Below are 13,955 nucleotides of genomic sequence, written 5' to 3' on the forward strand. Positions count from 1 at the left end.
TCACATTATTGTGCAAACACCACTACCATCCATCTCCATCACTCTTTTCATCTTGCAAAACCGAAACTCTGTACCCATTAAACAGTAGCTCCCCACTTCTCTCTCACCCCAGGCCCTGGCAACCACCACTCTACTTTCTGTCTGTGAATCTGACTACTCTGAGTACTTCATACAAGAGGAATCATACAAGGACTTCCCTGGCGGTGCAGTGGTTAAGAATCCGCTTGCCAATGAAGGGAACACAGGCTCGATTCCTGGTCTGTGAAGATCCCACATGCTGTGGAACAACTAAGCCCGTGCGCCACAACTACTGAGCCTGTGTGCCACAACTACTGAAGCCCAAGTGCCTAGAGCCCGTGCTCCACAAGAGAAGCCACCGCAATGAGAAGCCCGTGCACCACAAGGAAGAGTAGCCCCTGATCGCCACAAGTAGAGAAAACCTGCGCGCAGCAACGAAGACCCAATGCAGCCAAAAATAAATAAGTAAATAAATAAAAAGAGGAATCATACAGTATTTGTCTTTTTGTGACTGCCTTATTTCAATTAACATAATATCCTCAGGTTCATCCATGGTGTGGCAAGTATCAGAATTTCTTTCATTTTTAAGGGAATAATATTCCTCTGTATGTATATACCACATTTGGCTTATAGCTTCATCCATCAGTAGACACTGGGGTTGCTTCCACCTTTTAGCCATTGTGAATAACGTTGCTATGAATATGAGTATAGAAATATCTCTTCAAGACCTGGCTTTTAATTCTTTGGGGTATATATATACCCAGAAGTGGAATTGCTGGATCATATGATAATTCCATTTTTATTTTTTATTTTTTTAAATTTTTATTTTATATTGAAGTATAGTTGAGTTACAATGTTGTTTTTGTTTCAGGTGTACAGCAAAGTGATTTAGTTATACATATTTATTCTTTTTCAGATCCTTTTCCCATATAGGTTATTACTGAGTATCGAGTAGAATTCCCTGTGCTATACAGTAAGTCCTTGTTGATTATCTATTTTATATATAGTAGTGTGTATAATTCTATTTTTAATTGTTTAAGAAACTGCCATACTATTTTCCTTTTTTTAAAATTAATTTGTTTATTTTTGGCTGTGTTGGGTGTTGTTTGCTGCACGCGGGCTTTCTCTAGTTGCCGCGAGCAGGGGCTACTCCTTGTTGCAGTGCACAGGCTTCTCGTTGCGGTGGCTTCTCTAGTCGCTAAGCACAGGCTCTAGGTGCACGGGCTTCAGTAGTTGTGGCACGTGGGCTCAGGAGTTGTGGCTCACGGGCTCTAGAGCACAGGCTCAGTAATTGTGGCGCACGGGCTTAGTTGCTCTATGGCATGTGGGATCTTCCTGGACCAGGGCTCGAACCCATGTCCCCTGCATTGGTAGGCGGATTCTTAACCACCGCGCCACCAGGGAAGTCCTGCCATACTGTTTTCAACAACAGATGCACCATTTTATATTCCCCTGACAGTATACAATGGTTCCAATTTCTCTGCATCCTCACTAGCACTTGTTATTTTCTGGGTTTTGATACTAACCATTTAATGGGGGTGAGGTAGTTTCCCATTGTGGTTTTGATTTGCATTTCCCTAATTATTAGCGTGTTGAGTATACTTTTCTAGGTTTGTCTATATTATATATATCTATCCCACATAAAAGCTGCTATTACCTCTTCTTTTCTTCCCACCATTTATTTTTTTATTTTCTTTTTTCCCCCCTTCCATTTATTTTAAATGTCATATCACAGTGGCACCTTACCAAATAGATACCCAAATAACTGCTAGGACATTTCAAAGTTGTAAAGAATAACTCAAAAAGGGTAACGAGTAGAATGCTTAAGAAAGTCTTAATTGTCCTGCACCAAAAACACGTAAGAGTCGAAATTTTTAGATAGGCTTCATCTTAATATGACTGCTAAGACAATCACAGTAAAATAGCCCTCCCTTTTTAAAAAGAACATTGCTTTTTGTCTAGTGAGATGAAGAGTCGTTGGAAGGTTTCGAGCAGGGGAATGATGTGACTTCCCTTAGGTTTTAGAAGGAGAACTCTGAATGCTGTGATGGACTGCAGCTCGAGGGGAAAGGGCAGTGGAGACTCTAGCAATAGTCCAGGAGGGCAAAGATGAAGGGTTGGCTCAAGGTGGGAGAAATGTTTGGACGGGAATATATTGTGATTGTGTGGCTGATAGGACTTGCTGACAGACTGGATGTGGGTGGGAGAAAGAGAGGTCAAGGATGATTCTTAGGTTTTTAACCTGAGCACCTGGAAGAAAACGAGTGCCGCGTCCAGAAATAGGGAAGGCTGGGGGAAGTCAATATGGCTGTGGAGGCTTCATTACTCACTCGGGACTTGTTATGTTGGAGACACCAATTGTAGATTCAAGTGGAAACGTTAAAGCAGGAGTTGGATAGACCAGTCTGGAGTTCAGGGGTGAGACCCAGGAGCCTGGAGACATCTGCATGGGTAAGATGGGATTTGAAGCCTTGGGACTGGTTGGGATCAACTAGGGAGTGAGGGGAGATGAGGAAGAAACAAGGGCAGAGATGAGGGCTGGGGAACATTGGGGTTTAAAGGCGGGGAGGTGAGGAGGAACCTACAAAGGGGACTGAGAAGGGCAGTCATCTCCGAATCAGAAGCAAGACAGAGCCATCCAGGAAGCCCAGAGAGGAAAGTCTTCATGGTGGAGGGTGTGACCCACGGTCTGAACACAGTGCTGCTGTTTCAAGGCAGGTGGACTTGACTGGTGGTTAGCCTGGGCAACGTAGAGATGGCTAGTCATCAGGAGAGACTCCAGTGGGGCCGTAGGGGCAAGAGCTGATGGGAAAGGGTTGAAAAGGAATCGGAGGAGGTAGTGGGTAGGACCAATCCTTTTTTTTTTTTTTTTTTTATTGTGGTACGCGGGCCTCTCACTGCTGTGGCCTCTCCTGTTGCGGAGCACAGGCTCCGGACGCGCAGGCTCAGCGGCCGTGGCTCACGGGCCCAGCCGCTCCGCAGCACGTGGGATCTTCCCGGACCTAGACATGAACCCGTGTCCCCTGCATCAGCAGGCGGACTCTCAACCACTGCGCCACCAGGGAAGCCGGAACCAACCCTTTTGAAGATGTTTCATGGTAAATAGGCGGAGGGAAGGGTGGAGTGGGGCAGGAAGGGGGGCTTCAGGGGGAATATGAGTTTAAGGGAGGTATTATTGCAGGTGTTGGAGGACGGGAGCAAGGATTCAAGCGAAGAGGAGTTCTTGATAATGCAGGAGAGAAAAGGAACAATTACCGAGCAGTGATCTAAAGGAGGTGGGGAGGGATGTGGTGTTGGCCTATGATATGGTCCCATACAGTCCACCCATAACAGCAGAGAGGGAGAACATTTGGGCCCACACCAAGATAAGTGGGCTGATTTAGCTTGGGGGTGTGTGGAAGTCCTCCACCAACAAGAGTACAGAAGGGGAGAGAGGCTGAGTGTCAGAGGAGAGAAAGGAGGGGTAGAACAGCCCTCCAGGGAGATGGAGAATGAATGGGAGCGGGAAGTGCGGGGGAGGGTCCGGCCCCGCTGCGGGTCATGCAGGTAGGAGAAGCCAGTTCTCATGGTTGTGAGTTTCCCCCCAACCTTCTTCAGCTCTTTCCGTGCAGGTGCAGAATGGGCGAAGAGTTGCATTGCACCCAGAATGGGGCTTTAGCCCAGAAAGTCCACCAAGAAGGAAAAGAGCGGTGGCATCCCAGGTGAACATGAAGGAGGGTATCATGATGGACCGTAGAGCCCAAGCCTGATAGGATGGGACAGGGGCGTAGAAGAGTGAAACAATGACAGTCAGTAAATGTGGAGGTTACAGGAAGGTCAAGGAACTGGTTGACTTGGGGTCCCCAAGGGACTGAGCTAGAAAGGTACTGGGTCAGAGAGAGAGATGCTTGACATTGAGCTGGTGGGGGTGATGCTGCTATTGGAATCGAGGAGAGTCTGAGCCCGGGAGTGCGCACTGCGGCGGGGTGTGGACAAGATCCCTCATGGGGGTGGGGGGTCGAGGAAAGGAGCAGCTGGGAATCAAAAGGGTTATATTCGGGTTTCCCTGGTGGCGCAGTGGCTGAGAGTCCGCCTGCCGATGCAGGGGACGCGGGTTCGTGCCCCGGTCCGGGAAGATCCCCCATGCCGCGGAGCGGCTGGGCCCGTGAGCCATGGCCGCTGAGCCTGCGCGTCCGGAGCCTGTGCTCCGCAACGGGAGAGGCCACAACAGTGAGAGGCCCGCATACCGCAAAAAAAAAAAAAAAAAAAAAAAAAGGGGGTTTCTTCACAGAGATGGAAAATGTCAAGAATTATTACAGGTGAGTGAGATACTGAGCCTGGTAACAAAACCTTCAAAAGCTGAGCAGCAGGATCTCCAGGTCTGCAGAGGACGCAGTGAGAACAGGGCTGAGGACAGGAAAACCTGAATTCTGGGTCTCCAAGGGCTGAATGGTTTGAGGAGAAGAGAAGCAAAGAGCTCAGGTAGCCCAAGTCCAGGCTGGTAGACTTGGGTGTCATAGGGAAGAAGCTACCCCTTGAGAGAGCCGGAGGGGAAGCTGTGTCCCCAGGGGAAAACCCAGGGTCAGTTGGAGCAAAATTATGCGGGGACATTCAGAGAAAGGGGTGAGGATAAAGGAGACTTTGCCACGAGGGACCAGAAGGCCCTGGAGGAATATTGGGGGTATTGAGGAGGGGGCTGGAGATCGGGTCGAATAAGTACCTGGGTTTATGGAATTGGTTATTCAAGACCAGGCACTGTTTTAACCACTTTGCATGTATTTAATCATGTACCCTATGGGGTAATTACAATTACTATCAGACTAATTTTCCAGGGGAGCAGATTGAGATACAGAAAGGTAAATGACTCAACCAAGGTCTCACAGGGTTAGGGCCAACTTTCAGAACTAAGCAACTTCCTCAGGACCATGTCAGCAAACCACAGCTCAAAGGCCAAATCCAGCCTGACAATGGTTTTGTATGACCTGCAAGCTAACAGTGGGCTTTACAGAGGGAACCTTCACCATCTCGTTGTGGATAAAAAACATTTACTTTGAACTCCCATCAAGCAACGTTATTCTCCAAAAGAATTCCATTCTTCTCACTCACAAACCTATACTGAAAAAAAAATTATAATCAAGTATTGTTACATTTGGAAGTTCATCAATTAAAATTTTGTTTTCTCTCTTGTGTGAGTATCTACATGATATCCTTAGTTTTGCCTCTTGGTCCGCAAACCTAAAATGTTTCTATCCGGTCCTTTACAGAAAATGTTTGCCAAACTCTATTCTATTCCAATCTCTCCCAGGAGAGGAAATGCTCAATAAATGTCAAGTCGTTATTGCTGATGCTGTCATTTTCATCATCTTTGGCACCTAATTCATAGGACTGAAAACAACCTGGTTGTAAGTTACCTTGTGGGTGGTGTCACCCAAAAGGTATTAAAAAATAAATGTTAGCTATTGAACGAATGGGCCAATGAATGAATGAGTGGGTGGGAGGAGGGAACGAGGCAAGAAGTGGGGGTGGGAATTGATAACATCTTTCACCAAGACAGAGCATATCAAGACGGGGAGGGTCAGAAGCGGTGAGTTCAGTTTCAGAAACTTTATTGGAGGTGAGAGTTGATTAGGTCAGCATAAACCCAGGGAGTGCTAATTGAATCTAAGCAAATCCACCATTGTCCTCGGTATCTGACCCCTGAGAGAAAATTCCATAGCTATGCAGAAAGCCCTGTATACCTCTGGGATATTTTTATAGGGAGTATAAAAGAAGTGGGTGTGGATGGGCAGATGGGGAGAAGATTCTAGAAGGCTGGACCTTTGAGAAGAGTTTATCAGGAAAGACCAGTATTTATCGGGTTCCAACTAAATTAAACACAATGCGCTGGGGCCCTTATGTAATTATCCTCACAATTCTGAGAAAGAGGTATTGTTATTCCCATTTTGCAGAGGCAGAAACCGAGGATGGGAATAACTGTAACCTGTCTCAGGGCACACATCTCGGAAGCAGCCAATCCAGGCTTTCTATCAGCTCCTCTGACTGCCAGTAACCCATTTGCTCCTTCATGCAACCCACGGGGCAGGAAGGTTCTAGGCCCCAAGATTCAACAATGAAGGGCCAGCTTCTTGGAGCTCAGAGCCCAGTGGGGAAGACAGATAATAGGCACGTAACCAACACACAAACACATGCTGTGAAGGGTAAAATAATTAGAGAGTGACCAGAGACGGAGACCACAAGAGTTGGGAAGTTCTGATGTGGAAAACCATTTTTAAATTCTTTATTGAATTTGTTACAAGATTGCTTCTCTTTCATGTTTTGGTTTTTTGGCTGCGAGGCATGTGGGATCTTAGCTCCCTGACCAGGGATCGAACCCGTACCCCCTGCATTGGAAGGCAAAGCCTTAACCACCAGACCACCAGGAAGTCCCAAGAGTTGGGAAGTTCATGGGTGACCACTCTGAGTCCAGAGCTGCTGAGCTGATGGAAGAATGTTCTAAAAACAGCAAGGGCCCTGAGGCGGGAATGAGCTTGGGCAAGTTGAAGATCAGAAATGAGGCCGCTGTCCTTGGACAGTGCCCAACAGGAGAAAAGGTACCTCCCGTCTCGTCAAAGGGAGTGCCCCCAGGTGGAGTGAGCTTCGTGTCAAGGTTTAAAGAAAGGTTGAAAGCTGGCTGGGACTGGTCTCCTTTGGGATGGACCTTTCTTTTATTATTTGTAATCATTTCTTCTATGCCATTTTTTCCCTCCTCTACTTTTTCTTTCGTGTTTTTTGGCCCTGAAGTCTCACTGGTTATAGAATAATCCATGTTGAAATGAATTGCTCTGGGAATTCCCTGGCGGTCCAGTGGTTAGGACTCCGCGCTCTCACTGCCAAGGGCCCAGGTTTGATCCCTGGTTGGGGAACTAAGATCCCACAAGCCGTGCGGCACGGCAAAAAAAAAAAAAAATAATAATAATAATAAATAAACATCTTGGGGCTTCCCTGGTGGCGCAGTGGTTGGGAGTCCGCCTGCCGATGCAGGGGGCACGGGTTCGTACCCCGGTCTGGGAGATTCCCACATGCCGTGGAGCAGCTGGGCCCGTGAGCCATGGCCGCTAAGCCTGTGCTCTACAACAGGAGAGGCCACAACAGTGAGAGGCCCGTGTACCGCAAAAAATAAACAAACAAACAAATAAATAAATAAATAAATAAACGTCTTGAAATGAATTGCTCAGTTGTCAGGAAAACATAATATCTGCTTTTTTAAAAAAAATTGTCACATAGTTACCAAGACTTTGAACACCATTATTTATGGAAATGAGGACCTTGGTGAAATGAAGGGCTCATAACCTCAGCCTTGTATTCAGGAGCTGGGTCCCTGGATGACTGAGCCTCCTGACCACGTATACCAAATCTGGTGCACTTTCCTGGCCAGAAGCTCTCCTGAGATTCTCAAAGGGCCTTTGTGCCCCTCCCACTGTCCTACATCTAAACGCTCCATCAGGGTTTCTTAAGCTTCACACTATTGACAACTTGGGGGTGGATAATGCTTTGTCCGGGGGCTGTCCTTTGCATTATGGGATGTTTAGCAGCATCCCTGGACTCTACTCACTAGACGCCAGTAGCACCCCGTCCCTTCAGTATGACAACCAAAAATGTCTACAGACATTGCCACATATCTGCTGGAGAGGGGGAGCAAACATGGCCCCTGGTTGAGACCCCCTGCTCTAGATGGCTCGTGGGGATACTGAGGCATGAAATATGACAACAGCTGCCAGCCCTGATGCATGTCGGCCCTGTTGCCCTATAGCGCTGTTCCCCTCCCCACTTTCAACCAGTCCTTCCTAAGTCACGGTCCTTCCCAGAGGGCCCCTGACTCTGAGACTAACGATGCTTACCTTGACCCAACCGAAAGAACTCCGAAAGAACTCAAAGGATCCAAGGAGACCCTGTACATGCCACCAAACGTGTACTATGAGCATTAAGACCACTAGAGGAACCATGATAAATGTCATCGTCACCACAAAGAGAAACTATTTCAATAAACATTTGTAAAATATTGATCTCATCAATCAATATTTTAGACCGACCTCTTCTTAAGTGTGGGGCAGGTGACACACTCTGTATGTCATCATTCTCCTTGTACCACTACAAATTTATACCTGCTCAGCAGCTATTTCCTGAACACCTGCTACGTGCCAAGCCCTGAGATCCACAGGGCAGCCCAGCAGTGAACGGCACCCCATCATTTGCTGTCTTTATTTACGCTGCTCTGTTGTTTTCATAGCAGAAAATTTTCATACCAGACACTGTATTCTTTGCATATTTATTTGTCTCGTCCACTAGAAAGAAGCTGGGATTTTGGACTGTTTCCTTCACTTCTAAATCCCAGCCTTTAGAACAGGGCTTGGCTCACAGCAGGGATTTTTTTGGAGAAGTCTGTGGGACCTTAAAAGAGAAATCTGGGGTGGAGATAGAACTTGGGGAGACACCGGTTAATAGGTGGTTTAGAACCTGCAGGAGCAGATGAGCCCTGGGGAGAGAGTGTTCAGTAAGAGGTGACAAGGTCCTTGGGGCTTTCGATGTGGTCCCAGAAAGGAGGCGGAGCCCAGAGGGGTGAGTGATGGTTAACGGAGGGGCTCTCTCCAGAAGGGAAGCAGGACTTGTCTACACTCCTGAGTATCTCGATGCTGCTGAGAGATGACGATAAGGGCTGGAGAAAATGCCTATTGTATTTAGAGATAAAGGCCAGGAGGCCAGGGAGCGCCCTTGGTGACATGTGTAAGGACAGTTTCCACGGATAATGGAGGCCGAAGTGAGGGGAAATGAGGCTATGGTAGCAAAAGCCTTTTGATAAGGAGGATATTAAGGAGAGGAAAGGGATGGGACAGTAGCTGGAAGGGAATGGGGGGCAAGGGAGTATTATTATTATTATTTTTTTTTTTTTCGGTACGCGGGCCTCGCACTGTTTTGGCCTCTCCCATTGTGGAGCACAGGCTCCGGACGCGCAGGCTCAGCGGCCATGGCTCACGGGCCCAGCCGCTCCGCGGCATGTGGGATCTTCCCGGACCGGGGCACGAACCCGCGTCCCCTGCATCGGCAGGCGGACTCTCAACCACTGCGCCACCAGGGAAGCCCTATTATTTTTTTTAAAGATGGAAGAGATTTAAATGTTGGAGGGAAGGATACAATTCAAAAGGAAAGCTCGAGGGACTTCCCTGGAGGTCCAGTGGTTAGGGGTCTGTGCTTCCACTGCAGGGGGCACGGGTTCGATCCCTGGTCAAGGAACTAAGAAAAAAAAAAAAAAAAAAGGAAAAGGAAAGCTTGAGTTTTCAAGAGGGAGAAGGAGTAAGGAAGGTTCTGAGATGTCAGGAGGGGCTGGGAGACGGGGCTGGTCTCAGGTGGAAGGTCCTTTAACGGGAGGAGAGAGGCTGAAGACCTTGCAAGGGTGTGAAGTCCCTCCACGGTGGGTCCCTGCCTCTTCTCCAGCTCATCTCCCATCTCCCTCCTCGGCCTCTCATCCACTCTGCTCTGCCACCTGCTCCCTTGCCTTTTTTCAAGTCCTCCAACCAGGCTCCTCTGTCTCGCTTTTTCCTCTACCTGGGACATGTGCAGAGATCCATGGGGCTCAGTCCTTCACTTCTTCGGTCTCTGCAGTTCCGTCCCTTTTTCAGAGATCTTTCCTGACACCCCCCTGCCTCCCTTGGGTATTGGCATCCTCCTGCTATCAAGGTCCCTGTTATCATAAGCATCACGCCCTCGTCCTGCTCGGGTTTCCCAGCACAGTCCAGCCGTGTATCATGCATTTTGCTCGTATTTATTCCTTATCTGTCCCCTCTTAATGCCTTTGTCCTGTTTACTAAGGTGGGGTGTAGCCCCACCGCCTGGTACACTGCCAGGCAGATATGCCTGAGAATGCATCTAGGGATAAGTGGTTTACGTACTGGGCTGGGGCAAGTTGGGGGTGTCCCCTTCTGATGGAGTCCCCTTCCCGCACGATGAAGGGCATGAGATCATGACTTGTGGTGATGGGGTGTGGACTGGGGAGCAGCTAGTTAGAGATTTGAGGACTTGTGAGACTAGGTAGGGAGAAAGTGGAGAGTTGGTTTAATTTGGGGTTGTGGATCAAGGGTTTGGGGGAGGAAATTCATAAGGGTCTTGACGCTGAGAGTGTTGTTGGAATGAAAGTCTCTGCAAGCTAGGTGAGAAAGTGTTAGGGGAAACACTGACTAAAACCGCCCACCCTTGCCAGGCAAAGACAGTAACCATTTGCATGAGTTATTTTACAGAGGAGATCCTGGTAAGGAACAGGGAACTAACAAGCCACCACCAACTGGAAGAATTCGGGAAAGGTCAAAAGGAGAGAGGAGACGCCAGTCCACGTGTCCTGGCAACCTCCCAGAATCCTTTTCCCTGGAATCCATCTCGGCTGAGTGACGCGTGCACCACCAGAAAGGACCCTGAGTCAGAAGACTGGCCAGAGACAACCCGGAAACTAATCACATCACCGTAAAACCTGAGACTGCGAGCCACATGGCAGAGCAGTCCTCCTGGGGTCCCTGACCCTCCCGCTCTCCACCCAGGCGCCCCTTCCCAATAAAGGCTCTTGCTTTGTCAGCACGTGTGTCTCCTCGGACAATTCATTTCTGAGGGTTAGACAAGAGCCCACTCTTGGCCCCTGGAAGGGGTTCCCCTTCCCGCAACAGAAGGATGAAAACTAGTCTGGCAGAGATACCAGAAAATCCCAGAGTAAGCAAGAAAGGAAGGAGGAGAGGGTGGGTGCTACGTACTATTCTCCCCATTTTACAGATGAGAAAACAAAGGCACTGAAATGTAAAGTGACCTTCCGAGGTTCCCACAGCTGGGACCCAGTCTGCATTGGAACCCAGATCTGCCACATTCCATAGCCAGACTCCTCAGCCTTGGCTTTAAGGCATGATTTCAGGCCAGTCACCTAAAATGATTCTGGTTTCTGAGCCGGAAAATCAAAGGGAAGCATCCCCAGGTGGGGTTTTAGGTGTGTTCTAAGGTGGGACAAAGAAATCTCTTTTCGGGATTTCAGGTCTCTGAGATCTCTTTTGTTATGCTTACATTTCAATATCCTCTGGATTATTTCTGTCTCCTCCCCACTCTCTATTTTTTAGATTCCTTTAGTGTTTTGCTTGAGGTCTGTTGGGTGTGGCTGAAAAAAATCTAAACTGGAGGCGTGGAAGCTTCTTGCTCAATTTATCAGGTGACTTAATATCACCAGTTATTATGATAATCGTTTCTCTGTCAAAGCTTTTGAGCGCTTTACATGTGTAAATGAAGCTGTTCTTTAAGGCAGCAATTTTTAACCTGAAGTCCAAGGTCTGTGGATGGGACCATGAAGCCTCTGCCATGGTATAACAAATTTTGTGCATACCGGCATATCCTTCTCCCGGGAAAAGAAGTCATAACTCTCATCAAATTTTCATGAGCTCCCCACTTTCAGCCTCCAAGTCTCCACCAGCTTCTTTTCAGATCTTCTCCCTACCACAGGGCCTTTGCACCTCCCTGCCTGGAACCCTCTGCCTTCCCTGATCTTGTTAATGACTCATACTTGAGCCCTAGCTCAGGCATCTTGTCTTCAGTCCTGTCTCCCCTTCCTCCCTGACTAATTCAGGCTCCCTCACACATGACCCTTGGAGAACTGGATACCTCTCTACTAGGGCTTATCACAGCTACAATTTTGCTTATTTGTGAGTTTATATGACCAAGATCTATCTCCTCTAGACTAAAGTGCCACCTGAGTAGGTGCCACATCTATTTTACCCAATCTTGCATCTCCAGTGCCTGGTATAGTGTGCCAGACACCTTGCAGGTACGCTAAGCTGTAGTCATTGGGCCTACTCATGTGTCAGAAACATAGCTCAGACCGAGTTCCAGATCTGAAGACTGAGGTTCAAAATATACCATCCGTACCCATTTATCGTGTACCCAAACCCATGCCGTACACATTCGTTACCGCCCTATTTTTCCAAGAATACCTTTCATTTATCGAGATGATATTACATAGAGGTTAAGAGCGTCCTCTGGAATCAGACTGCCTGGATTTGACTCCTGGCTCTGTCTGCCATCTATGCGGCCCCAGTCAAGTTGGTTCAGCTCCCTCTGGGCCTCACTTACTCATCTGTAAAATGGGGATAATAATACATACGTTATACACCCATTACGAGGATGACTGCAATCGAGTACACACGGTGTGTACTCAAGTGAGCTACTCTTTCCATGTACCAGGTTTCACGTTAAGCTCTTACTGATTTTTACCCTGAGCCCCTAGAGATGATCAGCCCAAGTTTCAGGAGCATGCGTCTTTATTAATGTCTCAGAAAGCTTGAATTGGAGGTTGTAGGCACAATGCCTGAACGAAGTGCAGGAACCTCTCTTTACCGAGGCATCTCCAACTGGCTAAATTCCGCTTTTCAAAGAGCAGTCATTATTTGCAAGAGACGGACGGCAGGAAGTGAATGAAGGACTAGACAGTCTCAAGGTCCAACCACAGCTTGGACATCTTGGGGGCTGAGTGGGTCAGGGGATGAATTTATTGGCTTCCATGTCAGATGCTCTGTGGGTCGTGAGATGTGCCTTTGGTCCTGACGTCAGCTAAGAGTGAACCTTCTGCAGGATTTGTCAAGCACATTTGTTGAAACATCTTGGCTTCATTACATTTATGAGTTTTAAAAGCATGTAAAATATTTTATGTGGTTCTTGCAAAAGGGTAGCAACATAAATAACCAGCTGGGATACGACGATTTTCAAGAGATGGGGTCTGTTGGCTCGCCAGCGTCAGCTCTGCAGACATCCCAAGTGTACAGAATATTCCACTTTCTCTTTCCTGCTCTGTGCCAAGGAGGCTGACCTTCGGGGACTGTAGTCCCTGGCTCCTGTGACATCTGGGTTTCTGTTGGCTTCAGACAATAGTGAGCAGGGGCTGGCGATAGGAGGTCAGGAGGTAGTGAGTTTGGGGTGTTGACCCTTTGGTCGGCCGTGGTTTGGGAGTGGCTGTGTCCCTCTGCTGAAGGCACAGCTCCTGTGGGGTGGCCCTCTCCTGCAGCTTTTGCCAGGTGCTTCTAACCTGGCCACCTTCCTGTTGCCTTTTCCGGCCTAGAGGAGGCAAGAGTCCCCTGCTCTTGACAGCCCCAGGGTGCTTCCCTACCCCTACTGGCTTCTCTACACCTGCCTGCACCTTTGCAAATAGGCCCTTCATTAAGCTCTCCTGTTAGCCTGTTGGAGTGAGCCATCTCATTCTTGCTGGGACCCTGAAATGGGCTTACTTATTAAAATCGGATTAAGGTTAGAAATCAAACTCTTAGAGGAGCCTGAACTTTTATGTTGTTGTGGCTTCCTGTCCCAATGGGAAGAAAACGCTTCCTGTAGAGAGGTCAAGCTCAATATTGTAGGCAAAACCCCCAAATATTTCATCTCTATCAGGTGCCTTGTACATAGGAGGCACTAGAGGTGCAAGCTCTACACGATTTCAACTGTCCAGGAAACATCTACTTTAGCAGAGAAGACAGACAGCTCAATAAGAAATCATGATACAGGAGGAGCATGGCTCAGTAGTTAGAGTACTGGCATTAGAGTTTGCTAGGGCTGCTGTAATAAACCAGGTACTTTAAACAGCAGAAATGTATCGTCTCACAGTCGTGGAAGCTGGAAGTTCAAGATCAAGGGTCGGCAGGGTTGGTTCCTTCTGAGGGCTGCAAGGTAAGGGTCTGTCCTGGGCATCTCTCCTTGGCTTGTAGATGGGTGTCTTTTCCCTGTGTCTCTTCACATCACTTCCCTCTATCATATCTGTCTCTGTGTCTAAATTTCCCCCAAATGACATGAGTCATTCTGGATCAGGGCCACTCTAATGCCCTCATTTTAACTTGATTACCTCTATAAAGACCCTATGTCCAAATAGGGCCACATTCTGGGGTGGGGGGAGGATGACAACATATCTTTTCTTGAGGGGA

General features: G+C 48.0%; 1 protein-coding gene across 1 annotated transcript in view; it reads right to left on the minus strand.

Annotated features, from left to right (window-relative positions):
• Positions 1 to 13,955, minus strand: part of SALL4 (spalt like transcription factor 4) — a 59,361-nt gene that overhangs the window by 27,861 nt on the left and 17,545 nt on the right. The gene's annotated exons all lie outside the window — the stretch shown is intronic.

Source organism: Tursiops truncatus, chromosome 15 (genome assembly GCF_011762595.2).
Source record: "Tursiops truncatus isolate mTurTru1 chromosome 15, mTurTru1.mat.Y, whole genome shotgun sequence".
Taxonomy (NCBI): Eukaryota; Metazoa; Chordata; class Mammalia; order Artiodactyla; family Delphinidae; genus Tursiops; species Tursiops truncatus.